The following is a 24,830-nucleotide window of genomic DNA, read 5'->3' as shown; positions in this document are numbered from 1 at the left end:
CAGGATGCTAGAGGTTCAGGCAGTGGGAATGGTACATGAGGAAGGCTTCAGGTTCCCAAAGTCCAAGGGAAGACACTGTTTAGGAGGAGGATTCCATGGTCTCATATCAGTGCAGAGTCTTGAGTGGCTGTCACCACTAGGTATTGGGAACTCCATTGTTCAGAAAAGAGCAAGCCCTTGACTCTTCTTTCTGTGTGTGTTCCCTGGCTTTCGCACTGACGCCTCTACTTATTTACATCACAGTTTTAACAACTGTCCTGGTTATGTGAACATATTATCTCAGAAATAAATGCTTTAAAGGTTTTACGTTTGGAAAAAGTGCTCAAGGCAGAAAGTCACTCTTCCTACTTGGCTATATTTATGTGCCACATGGCCAATTAGATAAAGACCAAAAGGTGTTTAATAGATTTAGCATAAAGGAATTCATTGGTGACATTCCAAAGAGCTCTTCGTGGCTTGGTGGGAGAGGAAGTCAGATGGCAGTAGGGTAGAGAGTGAATAAGAGGTGAGCTAGAAAATACAGAGAATGCAGACACTCTAAAGGATCTTGGGTGTAGAAAGAAGAAAAGAGATGGGATAAATATCCAGAGGACAAGAAGAATGAAGAAATGTCAGGGTTTTGTTTTTTTTTTTAAAGGAAAGATGATCACAAGATTAAACATTGCTGGAAGTACACGACTATTTATTTAAAAGTGAGAAATATGGGAAAAAGTTTCCCCCAAAAGAGGCCTTACCTATGACCTTTGGTTATTTCCAATTTGGTTTAGAAGGTAGATATAAAACATAAGTAATGGCATAAGAATAAGACATCCTATAAAAAGAACTTTTGTTGTGAACTAGTTGTGTGATGAGAAAGGGAAGAAAAGAGAAAAGAAAATTAGGTACTATACATTGAGGTGACAATGCTTTCAAAAGGTGGTAGCAAGCTAGAGATCAATGTGGGCTGGAGGTTTAAACACAGAAGAGAGCTTGAAGTTCATCTCCTTGACGTTCAAGCAGTTTGACTTTAGGCAAGTTATGTAGCCTTTCGAAGCTTCTGCTTTCTGTTTGTAAAAAGGGGATCATGATGCTGAACTCACACGTTTTGTGTTTGTGAAGAGGAGATAGTTCTTGTAAAGCTCCTGCTTTGATTAACGTACAATAAATGATAGTTCACGTAAAATAATAGAACATGGGACTTGAATGGCAGAGACGCTATTTCTCTATCATGGTTTGCACATAGTAGGTGTTCACAAACCACTGGAGAGAAAAAAGAAAAAAAGTGAAATGCACAATGTAAGCAAATATGTGAAACTTAAAAAATATATGTGAGGGCAAATGATGACAAATTAGATGGATCTAAAGTTCATTGTGTTTACGATATTAGGAAAATCTGGGAGATCAGGGTACTTGGAAGCTAACTCAGAAATGGTAAATCATGATATATGTGTTAATGACATTATCTGTTATAACAGGTATAAATCTTAGTTCAGAATGATCCAGAAATGTAAGAAACATAACTTGATTCTTCTATATAGCAACTAGATTTTTCTTTGAATTTTTTGTTGTTGTTGCTGTTGTTTAGTTTTTATTTTATAATCGTAACTTAACTCTGCAATACAGCTAGACCTGGAGGAGAGTAAGGAAACTATGGAACCCACAGTACTACAGTGAAAGCACAAAGATTATGGAATATTTCAAGCAGATGGGGGTGAAGGGGTGCTTTCCTGTGCTACAGAAGGAATGGTCTGATAGTTAAGATAAAACACAAGTCAAATTTATTAGGTTTGTCCATAGTCAGCAATGGTGATCTTCTTCCTGGTCTTGCCGTTCCTGGGCCCAAAAGTCTCCACAGCTTCCACAATATTCCTGCCCTCTTTCACCTTGCCAAAGATCATATGCTTGCCATCCAACCACTCAATCTTGGCAATGCAGATGGAAAACTGGGACCCACATTAGTGTGGGTCTAGCATTTGACATGGACAAGATGCCAGGACCTGTATGCTTCAGGATGAAATTCTCATCGTCACATTTCTCCCTATAGATGGACTTGCTGCGAGTGCCATTGTGGTGTGCAAAGTCACCACCCTGGCACCTAAGTCCCAGAATAATCCTGTGAAAGCAGGAGATTTTAAACCAAATTCTCCGTCTCCAGTGCTCAGAGCTCAAAAGTTCTCAAAAGTCGTTGGAACTCTGTTTGCAAACAGCTCGAAGGAGACATGGCCCAAGGGCTCGCCCTCCAGCACCGTGTTGAAGAACACAGTGAGGTCGCAGGTGGCCTCAGGGGGCAGCATCTGCAAGACCTCTTTGAATCTTCAGTTCCTGAGGCCATCAGACACCTACACTGTCTGTCTTTTCCCTGGCTTGGGTCTAAGTTCCAGGGAGATGTATGCAATTTCAAGATGTTATATGACCTATTTTGTTTTTGAGTCATCCATCCACAGAAATATTTGCTGACCAATCCATGGTTCCATTTAGTCTTTGCTCTCTGATCCATATAGTAAACTCTTGAGACAACTCTCATTCTTGTCCATCGAGGGCCTCAGGTCCAATGGCTCTCTCTGGTATTTTCATGTCAGGCTTGAAAACTGAAACATCAAGCTTTTATGCTATTCCCTAGTAAGGGACTTCTCCTGGGACGTATCTATGGCTTCATTTGCCTTGATGCCTAAGTTGTGCCTTTATCACTTCCTTGGGTTTATGATCTAAGAGAAGGGGCAAATAGCCATCTTTGTTCTCTGTCTCCTAAACCACCTCAGGGTCTTGCCTCCTCAATGAAGTTCTAATATGGAGAGCAGAGTCAATACTATCTTTAAACCACCATACTTTTTCTTTCTTCTGCTGTCCCGCAGCCTAGTAGATTACTTTTCTAGTATTCAGGGAAGATCCCTCCCTTTATAATTTTTGATAGCTCCCCCCCCCCCAGATTCATTTTTGCCCCTCAAATAATCATTTTGTGGCATTATGATTTTGGCAAATATAAACCAGGCACTCATAGGAAGCTTCTGTTTTCTGCCTTACCCTGTCATGCCTGTATCGTGAGGAAATAACTAGAATAGACAGATTATTTGCCTGAATTAGGTGAGCAAGTGGAAAAGGGAAAGTGGGAACTTTAGGAAAAATCCACTCATATTTCAGCATCCTGTGATAATGACAATACATTGCATTACCTTACAATTTGCTGCATAACTTGTAAAAAGTAAATTGATAGCAGCCCTATATTGGTTATTGAAATATGATCAGTCTCCTCCAGCAATGCACTTTTAGCACATTTTTATTCATCTGAGTTCTTTATCCACATTGTTTGGAAACAAATTCTGTACAGATGCCTTTAGCTCACCTGATGAAAATTGAGACTAGTTGTTAATGTCTGACAATCACAATTCTGAGATTATAGTGGCAACATTTTTAGATGCTCATTACAGTTCATTTTACAAAGGAGATTACCCTAATCCAGACTCTGTTCTGTTGGAAGAGTCTTGGAAAGTCAGTATCGATTTTTGCCCAAGGTTTCTTGGTCACTTCCCAAGGGCATAAAATTACTCTTGGCAGTTTTGTGCTAAGTAGTATAGCATATACTATTTTTACTTACTTAAAACTTTATTCAATATAAAAATCAATTAGCAGGTTGGAAGATTCCCAGTTTCAGTCAATGCCTTCATGGAAATAAATTTCTGATCTGTGCTTTGTATCATTGGCAAAATATTAGGATGAATTTCATTTAATTTTTGAATCTAAGGAGTGTTACATGGGTTTGTAATTGCTTTTGTTACCCAGGCAGTTTCTCTACGAGATATCCTCTCCACACCAACCTCAGGATAAAAGCTGGCATCCCTCAGAGATACCTGTTGGATTTGATGTTCTAGCATCAACATTTTTAATAACACGGCACAATGAAATTGGGGATTGGCAAGGTGATGACTCATGGCATAAGTATTCAAGATTGCTTTTCTAAATGTCCAAGTTAATATTCTAGGTTTTGGACATAAACCTCCAGTGCTATGTAGAAGGATTCACAGTTAAGGGTAATACAACCCTTTGGGAAAGTTCCTAAAGAAGTTTGTGATCTGTACTAGTTGCGAAAGCCCAAGGACGAGGACAGCTGTAGGACTTCTTGCCCCCATGACAGCAGCAGGTATGTTGTTAAAATATACTACTATTCAAAGTGAGTGTGATGTTATTCTTGAACAATTGATGTCTCTGGGCCATCTGGCATTTCATGGGTAGGCACTGCACCAGCACCATGTGGTGAGGTGCCAGAGGCAGGAAATTGTGGTTTATTTCATTGTTTTGCTAACAAAGACTCAGAAGTCAGTCATTGCATGACATTTCTGCAAGTGTCTTCCAGTTGGAGAGAACACACTTAGGCAGTGGAATAATGAAAGGGTTGTGCAATGAGTTTGTATGTGTGTATGTGTGTGCAATACACAAAGTCACGCCAGGGGTATGTGAAGGTCTGGTTTTGTTTCTGGAGAAGATAGAGAGTGATATGACTGCTAGCACACTTCTGTTCAAACTGAGTGAAGTAATTCAAGGAGGCACAAATCTTAAAAGGTTAGGATTCCATTTTTCTGTTTTCTTCCTGATTAAGATACATGATATATACAAATGAGGGACACCTCTTGAATTCTGCCTGAGTGTATCTGATATTAGTCCTGCGGTTCAGACACATTCACGTAGGATAACACAATAAGAATCCTAGGTGTCAGGGCTTTCATCAGGAGCATTAGAAAATTCCAGGCATAATCTTGCGAAACCACCTTACTTGTAATGTCTCTCAACAGGTGTCAGTTTCATGTCTGTGGTAGTGTTAATCAAAATCATTGCTGCACTTGGCCAGAACGTCACAGAGTGGGTAACTACAGGTCTTACTGTACAATTATATTTAAGATCAGAATGATGGACTTGAGATTTTCATGAGTTAAAGGGACCAGGATGATTTGGGCCCTGATGCCTATTACGTCTGAAGAGGGGCAAATTACTAAACCCACTAAACCCATATCAGTTTCATTATGAAATCAATAATAACTTGCTTAAAGCATTGTTTTAAAGATAGTTGAGAAAACAAGTATGAGATCACAGACCTGGATTTAGGGTTCAATAACTTTTAGTTGAATCTTTTTAGGTAAATTTCAATTAACTTAAAAAATCCCCATTTCTAATGCGGTTTTAAATGAATTATGACTCCTAATAGAGTTTAGAGTACAAGGGGTGTGACTTTCTATTTGATTTTTGATTTTATTTTTTGAACACTGAATATCATTTCCCCCCAGATTTTGGGTATGATAGAATGGATAAGGGTTTTGGATTTGTGTGTGTTTGAATTTTCCATTTGTTTCAGCCTCTTAGATTTTAAGAGATGGGTGTCTGTTGCAGGAGCTGAGAGGTTGCAAGAAAGCAGTAGCGATCAGCTCTGCTTCAGCAAAGTGCAGAGAATGTGAATTGCCTAACAAGGTACAGGCTTTGAATAATGTTGCCTCTGAAACTCATTCATTTTGACAACACGTTGGCCACTCTTACTTGGCACAATGTAAAAGATAGCACTGATCAGTTTTCTTTTTTTAATGTTTATTTATTTGATGAGAGAGAGAGAGAGAGACAGAGAGAGAGAGAGAGAGAGAGAGAGAGAGAGAGAGAGAGTGAGAGGGAGGGAGAGAGAAAGAGAGAGGGAGAGAGAATGAGTGGGGGAGGGGCAGACAGAGAGGATCCGAAGCGGGCTTTACACTGACAGTAGAGAGTCTGATATGGGGCTTGAACTCAGGAACTGTGAGATCAGGACCTGAGCTGAAGTTGGATGCTTAACCGACTGAGCCACCCCGGCACCCTGCACTAATCAGTTTTCAACCGGATATTTGGGTCACATGGACATAGCCAGCCTTCAGTTTCCAGAACCCTCTCTGGGTCATTTGGCATTGCTTTATGTTGGGCAGGAAAGAAGCTAGTCATCTGAATGCTTGTTTTTGAAAAATTCTCAGTCCTGAGTAATTGAAGAACCACACATTTTTATTCTTAGAACTCACTTGATCATTTTAACATTCGATCATTTATTTCTTCATGCATTCAAGTTTTTATTTATTCAAACATTCATACATTCAAGCATTCAAGAAATAAGTTAAATGCTGGCACAGGTAAGGCATTGGGCTAGATCACCTACTCTGACTAATTCACCTGGACGAATGTTCAATGTGCTCATCAGGATTGTGGGAGTCCTGGTTTGTATTAGGGCTCTCCAGGAAACAGAACCAATGTGTTTGTTTCTTCCTTACAAGAAGTTGGCTCATGCAATTATGGAGGCTGAGAAATAAAAAAATCTGAAGTTTCTAGGCTCAAGACCCAAGAAGAACTGACATTTTAGTTGGAGTCTGAAGGCAAGAAAAGAACCATCATCTTGGTTCAAAGCAATCGGGCGGGAGGAGTTCTCTTTTGCTTGTTTGAGAGCCAGGCTTTTTGTTCAAGTCTTGAACTAACTGGATGAGGTCCACCCACATAATGGACCTGCTTCACTTAGTCTAATCCAATATGAATCTCACTTTAAAACACTCTTATGGACACATGCAGCATAATGTTTGACCAAATATCTAGGCACCCCGTGGCCCAGTCAAGTTGAGACATAACACTAGTCACCACACTGTTTTCACTGTTGAAATAATAAAATGTTGAACTCAATAAAACACCATATTATAAATCAAAATTCGTCTTTAGAATGCTTATTTTCCAGAGCTTGATAGTTCTCCTTTAGAGAGTCTGTCATTTCCTCTCAGCTCTAGGACTTATTTTGTTTTCTTCAAAATTCCAAGTACTCCTAAAAGTTATTGACCAGTGTCCTGTTTTAGAATCCTCCTAAAGTTTGTCTATTTACCTGTAATTAAAATATTCAAATATAAATCCAGCCCTAGGAAGGAACAAATGTTACTTCAACTTTTTAAAACTCATCACCATTTTGAGGACCATAATATTTAAGAGCACATTTGTCTTATATTACATATGTCCTCAGATATTTCAAACTTTCCTGTGTGCAGAATTTCCACTGGAATGATTGTCTTTATTCAATTGCCATAAAACAACTCCCACACCGAGAAAGCTGCCTTGGGTTTTTACATATTTTAAGCAGGTTCATAAAAAACAGGTCCCTTGCCCTTTTGTAGAGAGAAAAGAGCAATAAATATATTTAATATCATTCCAAGAAGTGTGAACATAAAGTGAACTTCATGCATCTTGATTCTAATTGCAAATCATTCTTGCTCTGTTATGGCCACATCACAGATAATCAGATTCAATCAGAGGTTACCTTTAAGAGCAAATCCTTGGCCCAACCTACTTATTTTCTCCAACTCTCTGGCTCTCACCCTCTGGCACCCTCAGGGTCTTCTGTTCTCCCTGCTAAATTCAAGATCTTCCCATGGGCTCTTGCTGTGGCTCCGGGGTTTGGAGTCACTTAACCCGAGTCTACAGCGATACCTCAAGATGAGAGGAAATAAGTGTGACTTCAGCTGAATCATGCCCTTCAGTGAGAATGCGTGTTAACCCATATGCCCTTTCATTTATGCTCTTCATCTAGTTAACGGTGACAATTTAAATCTGGTGAAAAAAGATTGTTAAAAATTAAATTCGCTTTGTGTTAAGATACGCAACGAACCATGACCATGTAAATAACTTTTTTTTTTTAATACTTTGCTCCAAGGTTGGCCCACCCTATAGCTAGAAGAGCTAGCTAGAATAGATGTGGCGTCACTTGGAGCGATGTGCCCTATGCTGTTCACCACGTTTCTCCTGTTTTCTGACCTGTTGACAATAACAATAGACACTTAGGTGGTACTTATCACATGCCAAGAGCCGTTCTCCACCCCTCCTCTACCAAAAAGCGTTGGTACCCTGGGAGAAACTCTCAGTTCTCATGTGGTGGAACTCACACCCCCCACACCCTGCATTCTCCAGGTGGGAGTGTTTTCATTATCATTTCTCCACTGACTTCTTTTCCCTGCTAAAGTATCCACCACTCAAAATCCCACCAGAGGACACAAATCTTATTCTGGAAAACTATATATTCTGGAACAAGTCTTCCTAAATCTCACTAAAGAACCCTTCCTTCCCCTATGCCTTAGTTCAGTTAACACCTTAATTGATGAGTTTTTCATTTCAGTGATCAGAAATCTCATACCCTTGTTTTAGGTCTCTAACTCTTGACCACTGAACTTCCTTCATAAATAAATTCCATCTGCCCACAATGCAGGCATCCAATGGCTTATAGCTAGTTGAATTTTATTTTGAGGGCTAAATTACAGACAGATCTTTCTTCCTGAAATTAGTGAAGACTCAATTTGTATCGAATAAAAAAATTGACTCCATGAAATCAGATATTAGATTAAAATGCTTTTAGAACATTTTAATATAATTATAAGATGATTAAACTTAAATTCAGAAATTGAAAGGATAATTTTTTTTAATGGAACACTTATTCTAAGTAAGACTATTAAAAGATTACATTGAATAAACAATCTGAAATTTCAAATGTAAGTAATAACATAGATTTTTAGTGGAGATTTCAGAGGAGATTTTTAGACATCATAATTTTCTGAAACTGGCATATATTATAGAAATAATTAGTTGCAGATTTCTAAAGTTCTAAAAAGAATCCATTTAATCTCTATCTCTTGTGTATTATGATGTAGAATGTATTCATGTCCAGATTCTTTCTTTAGGTGAACTGCTTGACTTGAATGAGACAGAATATAACTGAATATTGATGGAAAAGTTTGAATATTTTTGACAGTTGAAATGGCTTCAGGCTTTCTACAACATTTATGACTTTCTTTTTGGTTTTATAGCAGTACTTGTGTAGGTTTTGTGTATCGCTCATATTAGCTCTCTGGAATTGAGAGATGAGGTGAGGCCTGGAAAACTCCCCCAACAAGGTCAAGTTCCTGTTGACTAATTCTATGATTGCCAAGAACAGTCTCTGAGTCCTTGAGGCCAAAGGCTGTGCTTGGAGCTGAATGTGGTTTCTGAGAGGCTTCAGCTCAGGGGATGAGGAGAGGCTCCAGGAGGCCTTCAGTCACACATTCACAAACCAGTGTGATGGGGGGAAATTGTGGGGCTGGTGAAGGGTCTGTGGGTGTGATGAATGTCTGAATGACTCATGGGGGAGGGGAGTGTTAACAGGACTCTCCATCAGATGCCATTTGCTATAATTTTCATACGATACACTTGGAAAGCCCCCCTCATGGAAGAGAGGTCACTGTTATTTGTCTCTTTCAAAGGTGCTCCAGTAGAGAAAAGCATTTTCATTTTCAAAAGCCCTGACAATCCCTGAAAGGCTGTCTAACTAGTTACGCATCTCAGCCCATCCCCTCACCCAAAATATTGTTTCTTCTCCCTCTTTGAGACTTGCCTTCCTCCTACTGCAACTTGAATCACATGAGGCCCACACTGGGGTCAGTTGTTCATTACTTCTTTCAGCTGCGTCTTAGCTTCCCAAGGTTAAACTCTCTACTTGGGTCTTTGCTTTATATTTTAGTATTATTTTAAACACTGAATGAGCTTGGAGGACTTGTTTCCCCTATCACCCTGCCTTAAAGGTAATAACTTCTTATTTTAGGAATGTTGGTAAAATAAAAAGAAAACACAATTATTTATGGTTCCACTCGACCAAAATAAACCATTGTTTATAAACACTGTCCTAACTCCTCAGCTCCTACCTTTGGCCCTGCATACCACTGTGAGACTCCTTTCAGTGTGGACTTTTATCATATATTTATAACTGTTTGAAGAGTTGCACATATCCACTTTAGATAATTCGGCAAATGAAAAAAATGTATGTACAAGAAGACATACCCACCACCAATGTTCACGTTCTAGCACCTTTCTCCACCAGTCACGGTTCACTGTTAGTGAGCATGAAAGAAGGTTTCTTTTATTGCCAAAACTTTCTATAAACATTACTTATGAAAGCTGAATAGAAGAGAACATTTTAGGGATCTACTAGAACTTTTTAAAAACAATGTCTTCAGAATATTTCCAGTCTGTTATTTGGTGAAGAAACAAAGCATATGGACCATCATTGAAAAGCCTGGATCTCAGAGTAACTTCTTGTACACAATCCTGCCTTTTCTCCCTTCCTTTTGTAGACTTTGTTCTTTAATAAACATCTTGTACCCAAACCACATCTCCAGGTCTGTTGCCCAACATCCATATCTATGACATTCAAAAGAAACCAGAAAACTTTTGTCTCATTTTGATTTTTCCTCCAGAGTCCTGCAAATATGAATTCCCTGAAAATGTATGAAGAGTTACAGAAAGAAATGGTAACTTGTATTCTTTTAGTCCTTTTATATACTTCTTACTGCTTTGTTTTATCTGTATCTTTACAGATATTTATCTTTTATTTTATCTGTATCTTTATCTTTTATTTATTTGTAGTTCACATGGGATATTTCAAAACACAGATGATGATTATTTTTCACATAATAAAGAGTATGGAGTACCTTACTGAGGGCAAGGTGCATATTAAATGCACTTCCTGTTGTTGCTAAGAAATAAGACTGAATGAATAAATTCTATTTATTTTATAGAGGTAAACAGATTACAAACTCGAGGCCCTTCTCTGAAGTACAAGTTTTAAATTCAGACTCCAGAGAACCTCCTAATTGTATCAGACCACACCTGGAATGAGATTAGGAAAACAAAGATCCCAACTTCTGACAGTGTTTGGCAGAATCATGAATGTGATGATTTTCAAAGTTAGGTTGTTTGAGTTAGAAAGCTTTTATTTAATGTTCCAAATAACCTTGAATTTTCCCTAGGTTTATTAACAAAAAATTACAGAAAGAAAGATTCTAGGAGCTTTTCACTGGCCATGGTCAACACAGACAGAATCATTTACAAAATTGCACAGGAAAAATCACAAGTAATGTTAATTGATCTAATTTTCTATGTGATTAATAAAGCATTCTGCTTACTATTCATGTGTGGTTAGAGATGTGACTTTTTTTTCTATAGAAAAATCCCCAAGGGGGTGATTTTCTATTATATTTTACTTTTCTCTGTTGAGCATTGTTTTGAGAAAACTTTTTGTTGAAGTACCACACATGCAAAAAGGTGCACAAATCGCAAGTATACAGTTAGATGAATTTTCACAAAGGGAATACACTCATACTACCAATGGCCTGACCAAGAACTAGAAACTTGGTTGTACCACACAGGCTTCTTGTGCCCTTTCTTCTCCTCCTCCTCCTCCTCCTTCTCCTCCTTCCCCACCACCTCCTTCTTCTTCTCCCTCTTCTTTCTATTTTAATCACCCAGTACTCATCACAACAGGTGCACTTTTTGATCCCTATTGCACACTTCTATTGCACCCATCCCGACCCACCTGCCCTCTAGAGATGTGAACTTTTTATCCCCCTCTCTCCTTCCCTCATTGCCTACCCTCTCGTTTCCTACTTCCCTTCTGCCCTCTTTCCCCTTTTCCCTCCTTCCTTCTCTTTCTTCCTCCATTCTCCATTTTCTTTTATGGAATTTTATTTTATTTTTTATTTTTTTAAATTGACATCCAGATTAGCATAGAGTGCAACAAGGATTTCAGGAGTAGATTCCTTAGTGCCCCTTATCCAATTAGCCCATCCCCTCTCCCACAACCCCTCCCATAACCCTCAGTTTGTTCTCCATATTTGTGAGTCTCTTCTGTTTTGTCCCCATCCCTGTTTTTATATTATTTTTGTTTCCCTTCCCTTATGTGTTTTATGGAATTTTAAAGGGAGCTTTCAAGGTATAATATAAATGTGTGCTACAAAAGAGTTTTCTTTATATTACTGAGATATTACATATCAAATTACCATGGGATCCACCATTTCCCATATTTAAATGAGTATTTCATTGATTACAATAAATTTGTTTTTAAAATTTTTTTTCAACGTTTTTTATTTATTTTGGGGACAGAGAGAGACAGAGCATGAACGGGGGAGGGGCAGAGAGAGAGGGAGACACAGAATCGGAAACAGGCTCCAGGCTCCGAGCCATCAGCCCAGAGCCTGATGCGGAGCTCGAACTCACGGACTGCGAGATCGTGACCTGGCTGAAGTCGGACGCTTAACCGACTGCGCCACCCAGGCGCCCCAATAAATTTGTTTTAAAACAAATACGTGACTATTGAATAGTATTTTAAAACTAATTCACAAAAGAGTTTGTGTAAAAATCAGCAACCTTCCATTCATGCCTGTGAGCTCCGTGGATCATTATCATTGAAATGGAGATGTGGGTTGGGGTGCCTGGGTGGTGCAGTCGGTTAAGCGTCCGACTTCAGCCAGGTCACTATCTTGCGGTCCTTGAGTTCGAGCCCCGCGTCAGGCTCTGGGCTGATGGCTCAGAGCCTGGAGCCTGTTTCTGATTCTGTGTCTCCCTCTCTCTCTGCCCCTCCCCCGTTCATGCTCTGTCTCTCTCTGTCCCAAAAATAAATAAACGTTGAAAAAAAAAATTTTTTTTTAAAGAAATGGAGATGTGGGGAAGTGGTGTATTGACGAGGCCTAAGTTCTGGCAACTTTGGAGATTTTCTCTGAGAAGACATGAAGACTGAGTATTATTTCTCCCAACACTGAGCTGCTTCTTTCCCAGGTTGGCATTGTGATGAATAACATGAGCAACCTTGATATTCTCTCAGATTTGATTCTGGTTACACCAGTGGGTAGAGATAAAGGCATTAACGAAGCGAAGCAATTTGGACTCTGACTAGTGAAGTGTGAGGGAGAAATAGATCAAATGGTTTCAGCTACAGCACTGGGATAGAACAGAGGGAGTATTACAGGGAGCAGCTGGAAGGTTTGATCTCGGAATCAACAGCTTCTGCTTGAGGGACACATAGTAGAGGGTCCTACCATCCCTTTGCCCATGTGAAAGACCAATATTTCTCAGGCAGCTTAAATTTTTGTAGAAATGAGAGGATGGCAGGAGGCCAAAATAGGAATTTGCATCAGGGCCAAAATAGTGTCTAGAGGACAATTCAGTCTCTTTTGTAGCAGTTTGGGGCCATTCTTCAGTTTCAATGTCTGACATAAGCCATGGCGACTTGTCAACCTGCCTACTTCAGTTTGCATGGAGTGGACTGGAACTCTGATGAAGAGGGTCATGAGTGAGCTCATGAATATGAGTTAGGACTCCTATGACCTGAGAGGTCTGACAACTTAAGTACGTTACATTATTTATGGCCATTCTATCACCAGCGTTAATATGCCTGCACAGGAGACAGCAGTTTCAGGGTGCAGCGGCTCTTATCTAATACCATTGATTGAAATTGTCCTCTTGAAAATATGAAACAAATGACTAGCAAGAGGATCAAAAGCTCTGATATTCCCCTTCTGCCTTCTTTCTCTATTTCTCTCTTTTTTTAAAATAAACTCTAGCTCCAACATGGGGCTCCAACTCATGACCCCAAGATCAAGAGTTGCATGCTTTACTGACTGAGCCACCCAGGTGCCCCTGATATCCCTCTTTTTGAGTGTTAGTTATGGGTAGAGAAATACAGAAGATAGGATACAAAGGCAATTTTCAGGAAACATCCCAGAAAAGTATTTATTCAAAGTTAGGGAGTTTTGATTTTTTTTTTAAAGTAGGATTCACACTCAGTGTGGAGCTCACTGTGGGGCTTGAACTCATGACCCTAAGATCAAGACCTGAGCTGAGATCAAGAGTCAGACACTTAACCCGCTGAGCCACCCAGGTGCCTACAGAGAGTTTTGATTTTATTTCTTGGCTGAGAGGCACCCAGAAGAATACCTAAGAAGGGGAGTGACACTGTATCTGTGAGAGAGGACGTTTCATCAGTCAGAGGTCTGCAGAATGTAATGGAGAGAGATACCTAAGGAAGGGGCAGTCAGTTGTCAAGGCATTAGCCCAAAGTCCAACTTCCAGAAAACTATTTCCAGTCCTAGAAAAGGGTGGGCCTGAGATAAATCCTCAGACTCTGGAAGCCAACAACCTCTACTCAGACTGAAGGACATGCCCTTAACTTGTATCCTCCATCCAACTCAAGGATACCAAATACCATCCTGTGCAAATGAGAACAAATCTGTTGACATGAGACAAAGCACAGTCAAGGGGATACCATAGGTATCTGGGTAGAGAAGTGTTGAGGGTCCCTGCAAAAGGACCCAGCCAGCCTCTTCTCAGAGCACTGAGACCTCCCAGCAGGAAACTCAGTGGTGTCTCAGACCACTGGGGTCTGATGCCATCTGGTATAGTCTGGCCAAAACACTAGTCACAGCTCTTCTTCCGACTGACTTGGTTCTGATTCCGTTTTTTAATCATCTTGACCTACCCGATTCTGCATGGGTGTTCATGCGTGATCGAGCCACTTCCGTCAGTGACAGATTGGCCCCATTGCTCCCTGGCAGAGTCTCATGCTCTCATAGCCAAAACAATCGAGGAGATATGGGTATAAGTCAGTGGTAGCGGGAAGGGAGAAAAAGGTTTCCATTAGAGACATCTGGAAGATTGAAGGGACAGAATTTGGTAGTAAACTGGGTGTGGCCATTCTAGAAGAGAGAAGAGTCACTAGGTCATGGTGTTCAAACTCTTTTGAGTTCTAAAGCTAAGGATAGTGTGAAGCTAAGGATAGGGTGTAAGGGAAGTGTGAAGGCTTGAGAACGTAACTGTGGAGAATGTCTACATTCATAGGTCTAAAAAAAGAAGGAGGCTGGCAAGGAGCTAGAGAATGAACAGAAAACTGTCATAAGAATGAGAGGAAGAGGAAGCTCTAGGAGGGGTGGTCTATTGGATAGGAGTGTGCTAGTTTGGCACTAATTCTCCAGCTGCAATAATTCCATTGTTGTTGGAGAGTATATGGATGTTTTTACCCAAGAAAGTTCAATAGTCAAATTTTAACTTCAAGAAGATGATTTTGGCCACACAAAAAAAGTATTGGGTTAAGGGAGAAACTGAAGTCCAGGTGGCCAGTTAGAAAATTAGGTAATAAGAACAACCCTGAAGACCTTAAGCATCTATAAAGCTGAAGAGAAAATAATCGTTTTCCCTTTGAGAAAGAACTTTCCATTTTATTTTCTTGCAGTGAAAAATGAGGTGAGAGAAATTTTGGTAATTTAAAGCATATGTCTTCTGTTTATAGAATCCAGGAAAATGGGTCGCAATGAAGATCAGTGTCACAGATGATTAAGGATGCTTTGTGCGAGAAAAATAGAAAGATGTCAAGAAACTCAGGACACAAAAAATACAGGATTTCTCAGAAACAAAGGTTGTCTTTTTGTACAATTGTCCCATGTAGGAAAAAGAGAAAAGAACATTATTCCCTATCCTTGAGAACATGACAGTAGGAAAGAATGGCTTTTAAAAAGACTTTTTTTCTGGAGACTCTGGCTCCGTAACTTCTGACTATTTCAGATACTTGTGTTTACAAATTGAACCTACTGTGTCCTAGGACATCCATTAAGCAGACATTTTGATACATGAAATGATTTATTGGGAGCTCCATTAGGGCAAAGAATAGATCGAAGTCTATAAAAGTACCAGATTCAGGGTATCAAGTAAAATGAGCTGAACGTTTGAAGGTATTCGGTTCCTGTTTAAATTTATATTATAAAACCTTTGCTAGTTTAAAGGGAAGAGGAAAAAGTGGTGGCAAAAGAAAATCAAAGGACGTGATCATATGAGGAAACGAAACAAAAGGGAAGAGGCTGATCAATTAAAGACACTTGGAAAATAGGTCAAATGGGGTGTATGAGTCAGACGCTGTGCTGGAGACTGTGTGTGCAGAATTAGGATAAGACCCTTATCTGTTGTAGATTAATAACCATAATAGTAATAATAAGAAGAATAAATAGCAGTAGCTAACACTGATTAAGCATATGCTATTTACCAGGTAGTGTTTACATGTTTATAGGTTTTCATTTACGTATTTATCACAATAACCTCATGCAGCAGTTATTACCTCAATGTTATAGATGAGGCACAATGAGATTGGGTAATTTGCCCAAAGTCACACATCCAGCTCATTCCTGCCTCCTAAAATGTCAGAAAGACACCAGTTTGTGTCAGGCAGGCTTGGCTGGGTTATGCTATGGTAACAGCATATGGTAACAGATTTTAAAAATCTTAATTGTATCTAATAATAAGTGTTTTTTTTTTTTTTTTTTTAACTTCATTACAGGACATTTGGTCTGCTTCATTTCTGGACTTTTCCTGAAGAAGCAGCCCCTCTCTAGGACGCTGTTCATCTTTAGGCAGAGGAAATATAACGCCATGGAAGAACCACGTGATGGCTCCTATGGCTTCTACTGGGTGAGGAACATAGCACTTTTTCTCACATTTCTGTGGCTTAAGTAAGTCACATGGCAAGGCTGTCAATGGTGAGAAGTGCAGTTCTTCTCTAGGGAGGGCCTTTGGAGTAAGAGGTCCCACAGGGAGGGATTTTTGTCTTCTTGTTGTTGTTGTTATAAGAATCTTCAGCTTTGCAAGCATGCAAACCAAGGAATAGTTGATTTGATGTCATTTCACACCGATGAGTTAATGTTATGACCCTGAAAATAATTCTTGGCAGTCAGTATTGACTGGGGAGTGACAGAGTAGTAGAGAGTCATGCAAATGGGGGACTATGAAATTGAGAGTAGCTACTTCTCTCTATGACCAGGAAGGGCATCAAGGGCACAGCCCAAATCCTTGCTGACCAAGGCACCCGGAGGAAGACTGAATGTCAATAATATGTCCGGTCATACACCACTGAAGGGAAGGGTTTACTGGTTTGAGAGCTGGTAGGGAAGGGTAGATCAAGCAAGGATGTCACAATCTCAGCATCTGGTGAAGGCTGAAGGCTTAGTTCAGTTTTCAAGGGAGGAAACTTATTTTTGAGGGGGAAGGGCATGCCCTGAGTTCCTTTGTCTGAAAACCCCTCCCCTCCATGAATCCCCGGGGAGTATGCAAGGAATTCGTGGCAATGTATGCAAAGAAGAATAGTTACAGATAGTCCTATATATTAAAATGTAGAGAGATAATGGGCTTAACCAGATCTATATGAACCAAGCAGTTAGAACATAAACCCTTGCAGACAGTTAGGTAAAGCAGACACATGAGAAAGGAGAAGGACAATCTAATTCTTGAATTAATGTTACATTCTAGCCTGATCCTTTTGGGTAAATGTCTCATTTTCATGCAAATAAATCTGTTTTAAGGACTCTAAAAGTATTTCCACAATGATGTTAATCGTTCTGGATGAATTCAATAAAAGCAAGTAATGATCACCTTTTTGGAACTTCGAATAAATTCACATCAGGTGAAGGTATAACATTTAGAAATAAGACAATTTATTTTCTTTTCCAATGCTGAGGAACTGTAAAAGCTATGGCAACAAACTGGAGCATTTGGGAAATGGAGACAAATATAAGTTTTAATCTCATCCCTCATATATGCGACAGTTCTAATTTTTGTGTATTGTTTATAGTTTTTCCCATATACATATAAAAGCTGTGTAATTACAGACTCCATTTTCCATAAACAATCTTCCATATTGAAGCATAGTCCTTATGATCATAATGGCTGCAAATAGTCCATGGCATTGACATAATTTAATTCATTTAGTTTCTTTCCGTTTTCATCATTATTAATATTATTGCAGTAGATGGCTAAGTAGAACATATGTGTTAAAAATTTTGTTTGTGGTTGTTGAAGCAAAATTCCAAAACTGGGGTTACTGGACCAGAGGTTATACATACATTATGACTACATGTAAATTGATTTAAAAAAATGACTGCATCAATTTAAAATGTGAATGCAATTCACTACATGCTCACTGGGTTTAGGAATTACAGGACCTACAATTTGAAAATACAATTTGACCATACAAATTGAAAAATCAATAGGAAAATATGGTATTTTGTGTTAATTTTTATGTTTGAATACTTGTGAGGCTGAATATTGTTTCATGTGTTTATTTACCAACAGCATGGATCGTTATTCATTCATTCGATCCTTCTTTCATTCAGACACTGCACAAATACTTTTTTGAGCACCCACAATGTATGTGAGAGGCACTATCTCTGTTTCGGAGCACACAGCAGTGGAGAAAACAAAAATCCCAGTCCTTATGAATTTTGTTTTCTGGGGTAAAGAAGATAATAAACATAACAAGTATTAAAATTGTGTAGTATTTGAATATTGTAACTGTTATGGAAAAAATAAAGCCGGATAAACATAAGAAATTTGTTGGGAAGAAGTCGCATTTATGAGTAGGGGTATCAGCGCAAAGTAAGTGTTGGAACAAAGACTTGAATGAGGTGGGGCAGGTCCCATGTAGGTATTTGAGGAGAGAGTGTTGAGCCAGAAACACTAAATCGTCCAAAGCCCCAAGGGGAGGCATGTCTGATGTGCTGGAGAATCAGGCCAGTTCACCAGAGGGAAGGGAAACTTTGACTTTTACTAGGATGATGTTTGTCCGGTAGGAGGAGGATAACCAGAGAAAAAACGAAACCCAACAGAAGAAAAAGTTTCAAGAAAGAGGTTAACAAAGCCAAAATTAGCCAAAATATCCAAGGTGAAGAAAATGGAAACAATATTAACCACATTCAATGAAGATGAAGGCGGCCACAGCTCAGTCACGTGGTCACAACCCAGCTAAAGAGAGGCACTAAACGGAGTGTAGCTGTGAGCCCAGAATGAAGAGAATGCTGATGGTTTATAAAAAGCTTGCCAGCTTTGACCTCCAGTGTGGAATCAACAGGCATCATTATCAACTGGCATAATTGGGAAACTATCCCAGGCCCGTCCTCCAAATACGAGATCAACATATCAAGGGATGGGTCCTCTGAATATTTTTTTTAATGACCATGTGGGGCATTCATATTTGGAGACCACTGAGGGAGTAATTTATCTTTTGGAAATGAAAATGTATCAAAATGGTTCTTAAAAAAAAAAAAAAAAATGAATAAAGTGGTTCTGGCTATAACACAGAAGAGCCACGAGGTGGCAGAAGAACACCATTCTGTAAGCCTCTTGCTCGGTCCCTTAGCTCACATTTCTCGTTCCTCCGGTTCCCACCCGCCCCGTGCCCCACTTTTTTTTTTTTTTTTTTCTGGTTTGTTGGCTGGAAATGTATAGAAATTAAGTTCCTTAAAAGGATTGATGCTAATAGTCTAGGTAGATCTCAATATTAAAAAATGTATAGAGAAGAAAAATACCTAGAGTATCAAGTTAGTGAACTATTCAGAATTAAGGCCATTAAATGTAACTTTTTGTTTTATGTTGAAGCAAAACGTGTTAACTGAATAAAACTAGATATTAGAAGGTCAAATAACCATAAATAGCTTTTTTTTTTGCTGTGTCATATATTTTGGACATATTATTAATATGCATTATATATGCTAAATTTATTCTTAAGAAAAACGTTAATTTTTGGTTTTATGAAGCCAAAAAACCCTAATGGTAATTTTATACACTGAATTCCAATGAGAAATGTCCTGGGCTCTGAAGAGTCAAAGGCTACTGGATTCAAACATATTCTGTTTGGATCCAGACTCCACCTCTTTGGAGACTGACCTTGAGCAAATTTCTTAGCACTTCTCCGCTTCTGCTATAAAATGAGGCAATAATGCCTAGTCTATAAGGTTGCCATAAAGAGTCAATGATGTCACAGGCAAGTACTTGATGCATACAAAATTAGGAAAGGAAAGTAAATTAAAAACATTCCTTCCTCTTTTCAAATTTTTCCAAGTGGCAGTTGCTACTTGTGTTTTAAGGCAAGGCAGAATGCCGGATCCTAAGCTAGACGTTCAAAAACATCATGCTGTTAAAAGATTTCAGAGTTGAAAACCTGTGTTCACTGTTCTGAAATATCTCTCTACTTCCTGTTAGGAAACACAAGATTCTTCGAGATGGATTTTTTTGGCTCTGTGTTTTGTAATTACACATTTGTTATATAAAGGGTATAATGACTTATGTACTATGGTGTTATTCAACACATTGTAGAAAAAGGAGAATGAAGAATGTGCTTTATCAGCAGGCAAGGATTGTCCTCTTTATCCTTTATCCTCTTTATCCTTGCATGTAATTTACTAAAGAGCTGACAAAGTCACAGCACAGGTGGCCTCTCACCAGATTATTCTGCAGACAGTGAAAAAACTGACACTGAGCCCATGCTTTCCAACGTGCGTCCACGTGAGAAACTGGATGAGCTTTTATACGGATTCTTCATTTCTATACTATGAAAGAATGGGGTTGCTCATAAGAAGGAGACGTAAAGGCCTGTGTTCCAGACAAGGCGACAGGTAAGGATGCCACGAGAATGCTTGGCCGCCCAGTATGTAAACAATGAAATGGCTTCAGATGCATCCTTCATTTGGCTGCAAAGGAGGAAGTCATTGAAACACAGATGAAGGAAGAGTTCTGAAAAAAATAGGAGGCACTGGGAAAAACATGGGCAGTCTGGGTCGCTGATCAAAGAGCTGGCTATGTGAGATACAAGTAGTGATAGTTTGATACGTATGATTTAATTGTAAGTAAATTTTGTAATAACTACCTTTAAATCTAAGGATTGAAAACCTTAAGAGGATTTTAAATGTATGGTTAATTTTGGTACAGTACCCTGATGGACTTGAACATTAGGTTTCTTAAGTCCGTTTGGTGAACATAAGGACCAGAGGGGAACACTTTTGGGAGACCTTGAATGGGAGTGGGGGAGACCCTAGATTTCACGGAGCACCTCTTTATTCCTAAATATCAAATATTGCCTGTAGTGGCTGGCTTCTACTTCTCAGCTAGTTAGCAATCATGCAAATGGAAATTACCTTAGCAGATTGTTCAGAGCACGTTCTAGATGTAATTGAATAAGAGCCAATGTCTTGCTTCCGCAGTTGGAAAGCCTGGAATAATCTTCTCAACCTCTACTATGGAAATTCTCCCTGTTCTCAAGGTGTCTATCATGGGAAACTTCCATCTTATTTTTCCTGTGCTTTTTCCCTTTTCTGTGTCCACATAGCCGTGAGTTTATCAAGTGGTATCCAGAGACACAGCTGCTTTTTATAACCTCTGACATTGGCGTATGTTGTGGGTTTGGCATTGTTCGCAACTCCCAATATCAACAAAAATCAAAAACATTTTCTCCTCTCTGTGCACTCTCCCTGTCTATCTTTATGGTGGTAAAATAGACAAAATGTAAAAGTTACCATCTTAGCCATTTTAGGTGTACGATTCAATAACATTAAGTATACCCACATGGTTGTACAACCATTACCATTCTACTCTACAGTTTTGGTGCATGTGTGGAAGTTTTAGGGTTTCTTACATATAAAATCATATCTGTGATTAGAGATAAATTTATGTCTTCCTCTCCAGTTTGGATGCCCTTTATTTCTTTTTCTTGCCTACTTGCTCTGGCTAGAACTTCTAATACTATATTGAATAGAGGCCAGAAATAAAAGAACAAATATGATATGATTTCACTTATTGAAGACCTAGAATAGTCAAATTCACAGAGACAGAAAGTAGAGGAGTGTATACCAGGGCTCTGGGGAGGAATAATGAAGAGTTATTGTTGTTTAATGGATATGGAGTATCAATTATGGATGATGTAAAAGGTTTGGACGTGTATATGAACTTTTGGCTAAGGCACTACTTTCAGAGGAAAACATTCAATATGTGACATTCTTTTGTTATGATTATCAAATTGGAGTCTGGGAACCAAGGAGGCAGAAGTAAGATTGGCTCATTTAACTATCACTTCTGGCAATTCACTTGGGGAGTGGATCTGTCCTCATAATCTTAGGCTGTTCCAGAATACAACCCAGTAAGACTTCCACTGGATGAAGCTGTACCACCCCTGGTCACTCCTGGATCCTCATGTTGGTGGACCAGCAGGCAAAGACAGCAATTACTATATTGGTGGGGAACTTGAGTCTGATTATCATGAGGAGGTAGGTCTGCTGCTACATGATAGGATCAGAGAGGAGTAGGTCTGGAACATGGGAATTCACTGAGTTGCCTTTGGTGCTTCCCTAGTCAGTGACAGCTGTGAACAGGCAACTGAGTAACCTTGGCTAATAGATGGGGGAAAATCCTGTTGGGGACAGAATAGTAGTGATAATACCCATCATGGTAGGCTTGATCAATTAAGTGAAATAGGAAAATTAAAAGGCTCTTCTGAGGACATACGTGAATTACCTTTCAGTATTCCCTAAGAAATTCCCATCACATGCTTAGTTTCCTTCATTTGGAGATTTTCTCATTAGCCCAGTGATTGATTGAGTAGAATTAAGTATAAAAATTATGCCAAAGAAGTGTGGTGTATATTTTGCAGTTATTAATTGGCGTCCCAAGAACGAAAGAGTACACTTTTGCCTTCTAGAACTTCTCCCTGCTGGATGCCTGATAGGGAGAATGATAAACTCAAGATTAATAGCCAGAAGAGAAGTAGAGTACCATTTCATCAATAGTGAAATGTCAATTTATTAAAGCTCTCTCAATCCAGGCTCATCAGCTCAACCAAAGCCAGACTCCTTTTCCCCTAAATCTAACACTGTTCAATTACATGCTGAGAGAGAGAGAGAGAGAGAGAGAGAGAGAGAGAGAGATTCTGGAGAGGAGTCAGGCTTTGCCTGGATCTGCTTACTTTGCAAATATGGAAGTCAGGAAGAAAAAGCAGAGAGCTTTCAGCAATACTCTTGAAGGACAGGTTAATATTTAAGGTAGCTAGTACAAGGTGCCTATGAACATCTCCATTTCTGAGGATTAGCTACTCCTCTCTTGTGAAGACTTCATAAGGGTGGGTGGGGGAGCAGAAGTGGGTGTGGGGGGAGACTGGAAGTGAAAGGGCCACAATCACACCTTGCACCCCAGGCACAGGCGGTGCTTGAGGAGGGGAGGAGGAGGTGTTTCCTTTGCTCCAAATGTTAGCATTAACTGTGTTCCCCCTTGTGCTTGGGGGATTTCACCTCAATCCCCCAATGCTTGATCTCCTGCTCAAGCTCTTAGTACCTGATGCATTAAGCAATTACCTGAGCCTGGAAGATGTAGGCAAGGCAGTTAATCAAATGTTCAATAAGAGAGTCTCAGCTGAGAGCAGAGAAATCTGTAGTTCATTTATAAAGGGACTTTGCCGGGCCATAAAAAAACCAAGGTAAACAAGATCCTCTGAGATTTACCTGAGAATGCAGAACACGTAATTCTTCACCTGAACCTGTTCCTGTGTTAGTCACAGAAGTGCAGTTTACATGAACTATAGAAGATAAAAATGAATCTGCTTTAGCTGCTTCTCCTTCTCCCCTCCTCCTCCTCCTTCTTCTTCTCCTTCTCCTTCTTCTCCTTCTCCTACTTCTCTTTCTTCTTCTTCTTCTTCTTCTTCTTCTTCTTCTTCTTCTTCTCCTTCAGAGAAGGGGAGGAGGAGGGCTATATCTGTGGGCATTTTATCTGTGGAATCCTTTGAACAGGAGATTATAATTACTCAGAACAAATACCGTTATGTACTAAGTAAAATCTCAGTTGTGTGCAACAACTCCTCTGTGAAAATGACTGTTCAGCCCGGTCAAGTTCAGAACATACGTCCAAGGCAACTCAACCAAATGGGACTACAGCATGTCCAGATCAGCCCATGATCCTACTGAACTGTTTGCCTTGGCAGCTGTTAGGTGTCTGTGGCTAAACTAAAGCCAGGAGGTAATGGTGACCATCTGAAAAAGGGAATCTCCTGTAGTTAGTGACTGGCAATTAATTAATAAACTTACATCTGCAGAGTACCTTTGAACAGATTATGATGCAGGAAGTTTATTTGAATCAGATTATGCAGGTTGACTCTGGAAAACAGAATTTGCCTTGAACATGTCTCTTTTTCCCTTTTTAAGGACTCTGCTAACCCTAGAGTCACTTCTGATTATGGAGAAATATTGTTATTTTGGAAGGAATCTGGGATTTGGAGCTAGAAAAATGCTATGGTCTGAATGTTTCCGTCACCTCCAAAATTCTTATGCTGAAATCCTTAAAGCCCCATGTGATGGAATTAGGAGGTGGGCCTCTGGGAGGTGCGTAAGTCATGAGAATGGAGTCCTCAGGGATGAGATTAATGTCCTTATAAAAGTGTCTCGGAGAGCTAGTTTGTCTCTTCCCCCATGTGAGGACACAGTGAGAAGGCGCCAACTATGAACCAGGAAGAGAACCCTCACCGGAAACCAACCATGCTGGTGCTTTGATCTTGGTGCCCAGCCTGAAGAATCGAGAGAAACAAACTTCTGTTGTTAATAAGCCACTCAGGCTGTGGTATTGTGTTATAACAGCTCAAACAGACTAAGACAAAAAAAGTGATATGTAGTTCCCGCTATGCAGCTGGCCAACTGTGTGGCTTTGGGTAAGTGATACAACCCTGTTGTGCTGGCACTTCCTCATCTTTAAAATAAGGATTTGAGGGGCGCCTGGGTGGCTCAGTCGCTTAAGCGTCTGACCTGGGCTCAGATCATGATCTCACGGCTGGTGGGTTCGAGCCCCGCGTTGGGCTCTGTGCTGACGGCTGGGAACCTGGAGCCTGCTTCGGATTCTGTGTGTCCCTCTCTCTGTGCCCCTCCCCTGCTTGTGCTCTGTCTCTTTCTCTCTCTCAAAAATAAACATTAAAAAATTAGAAAAAATAAAATAGGGATTTTCGGGGCGTCTGAGTCAGTTGGGTCAGTTGATCATTTGACTCTTGATTTCGGTTCAGGTCATGATCTCCTGGTTCATGGGATTGAGCCCTATGTTGGGGTCTGTGCTGACAGTGTGGAACCTACTTAGGGTTCTCTCTCCTCTCTCTGCCACTCTCCTGCTCGCACTCTCTCTGTCCCTCTCAAGTTAAAAATAAACATTAAAAAAATAAGGGTTCTAACAATACCTATGTTATGTGTATGAAG

At 39.7% G+C, this 24,830-nt stretch overlaps 1 long non-coding RNA gene and 1 pseudogene across 1 annotated transcript; one reads left to right on the top strand and one right to left on the bottom strand.

The window, feature by feature from the left end:
- Nucleotides 1-1,619: 1,619 nt before the first annotated feature.
- On the bottom strand, nucleotides 1,620-2,273 carry LOC112849792 (peptidyl-prolyl cis-trans isomerase A pseudogene; annotated as a pseudogene).
- A 7,969-nt stretch (nucleotides 2,274-10,242) lies between these two features.
- LOC147577555 (uncharacterized) lies at nucleotides 10,243-17,213 on the top strand. The gene is made up of 2 exons (XR_015240394.1): nucleotides 10,243-10,280; nucleotides 16,127-17,213. It is a non-coding gene; the product is annotated as an uncharacterized LOC147577555 (long non-coding RNA).
- Nucleotides 17,214-24,830: the final 7,617 nt, after the last annotated feature.

This window comes from Puma concolor, chromosome C2 (assembly GCF_028749965.1).
Source record: "Puma concolor isolate L17-30 chromosome C2, mPumCon1.1.hap2, whole genome shotgun sequence".
Classification (NCBI taxonomy): Eukaryota; Metazoa; Chordata; class Mammalia; order Carnivora; family Felidae; genus Puma; species Puma concolor.
Note: the sequence above shows the minus strand (reverse complement) of the source record. Positions and strands in the feature narration are given on the sequence as shown.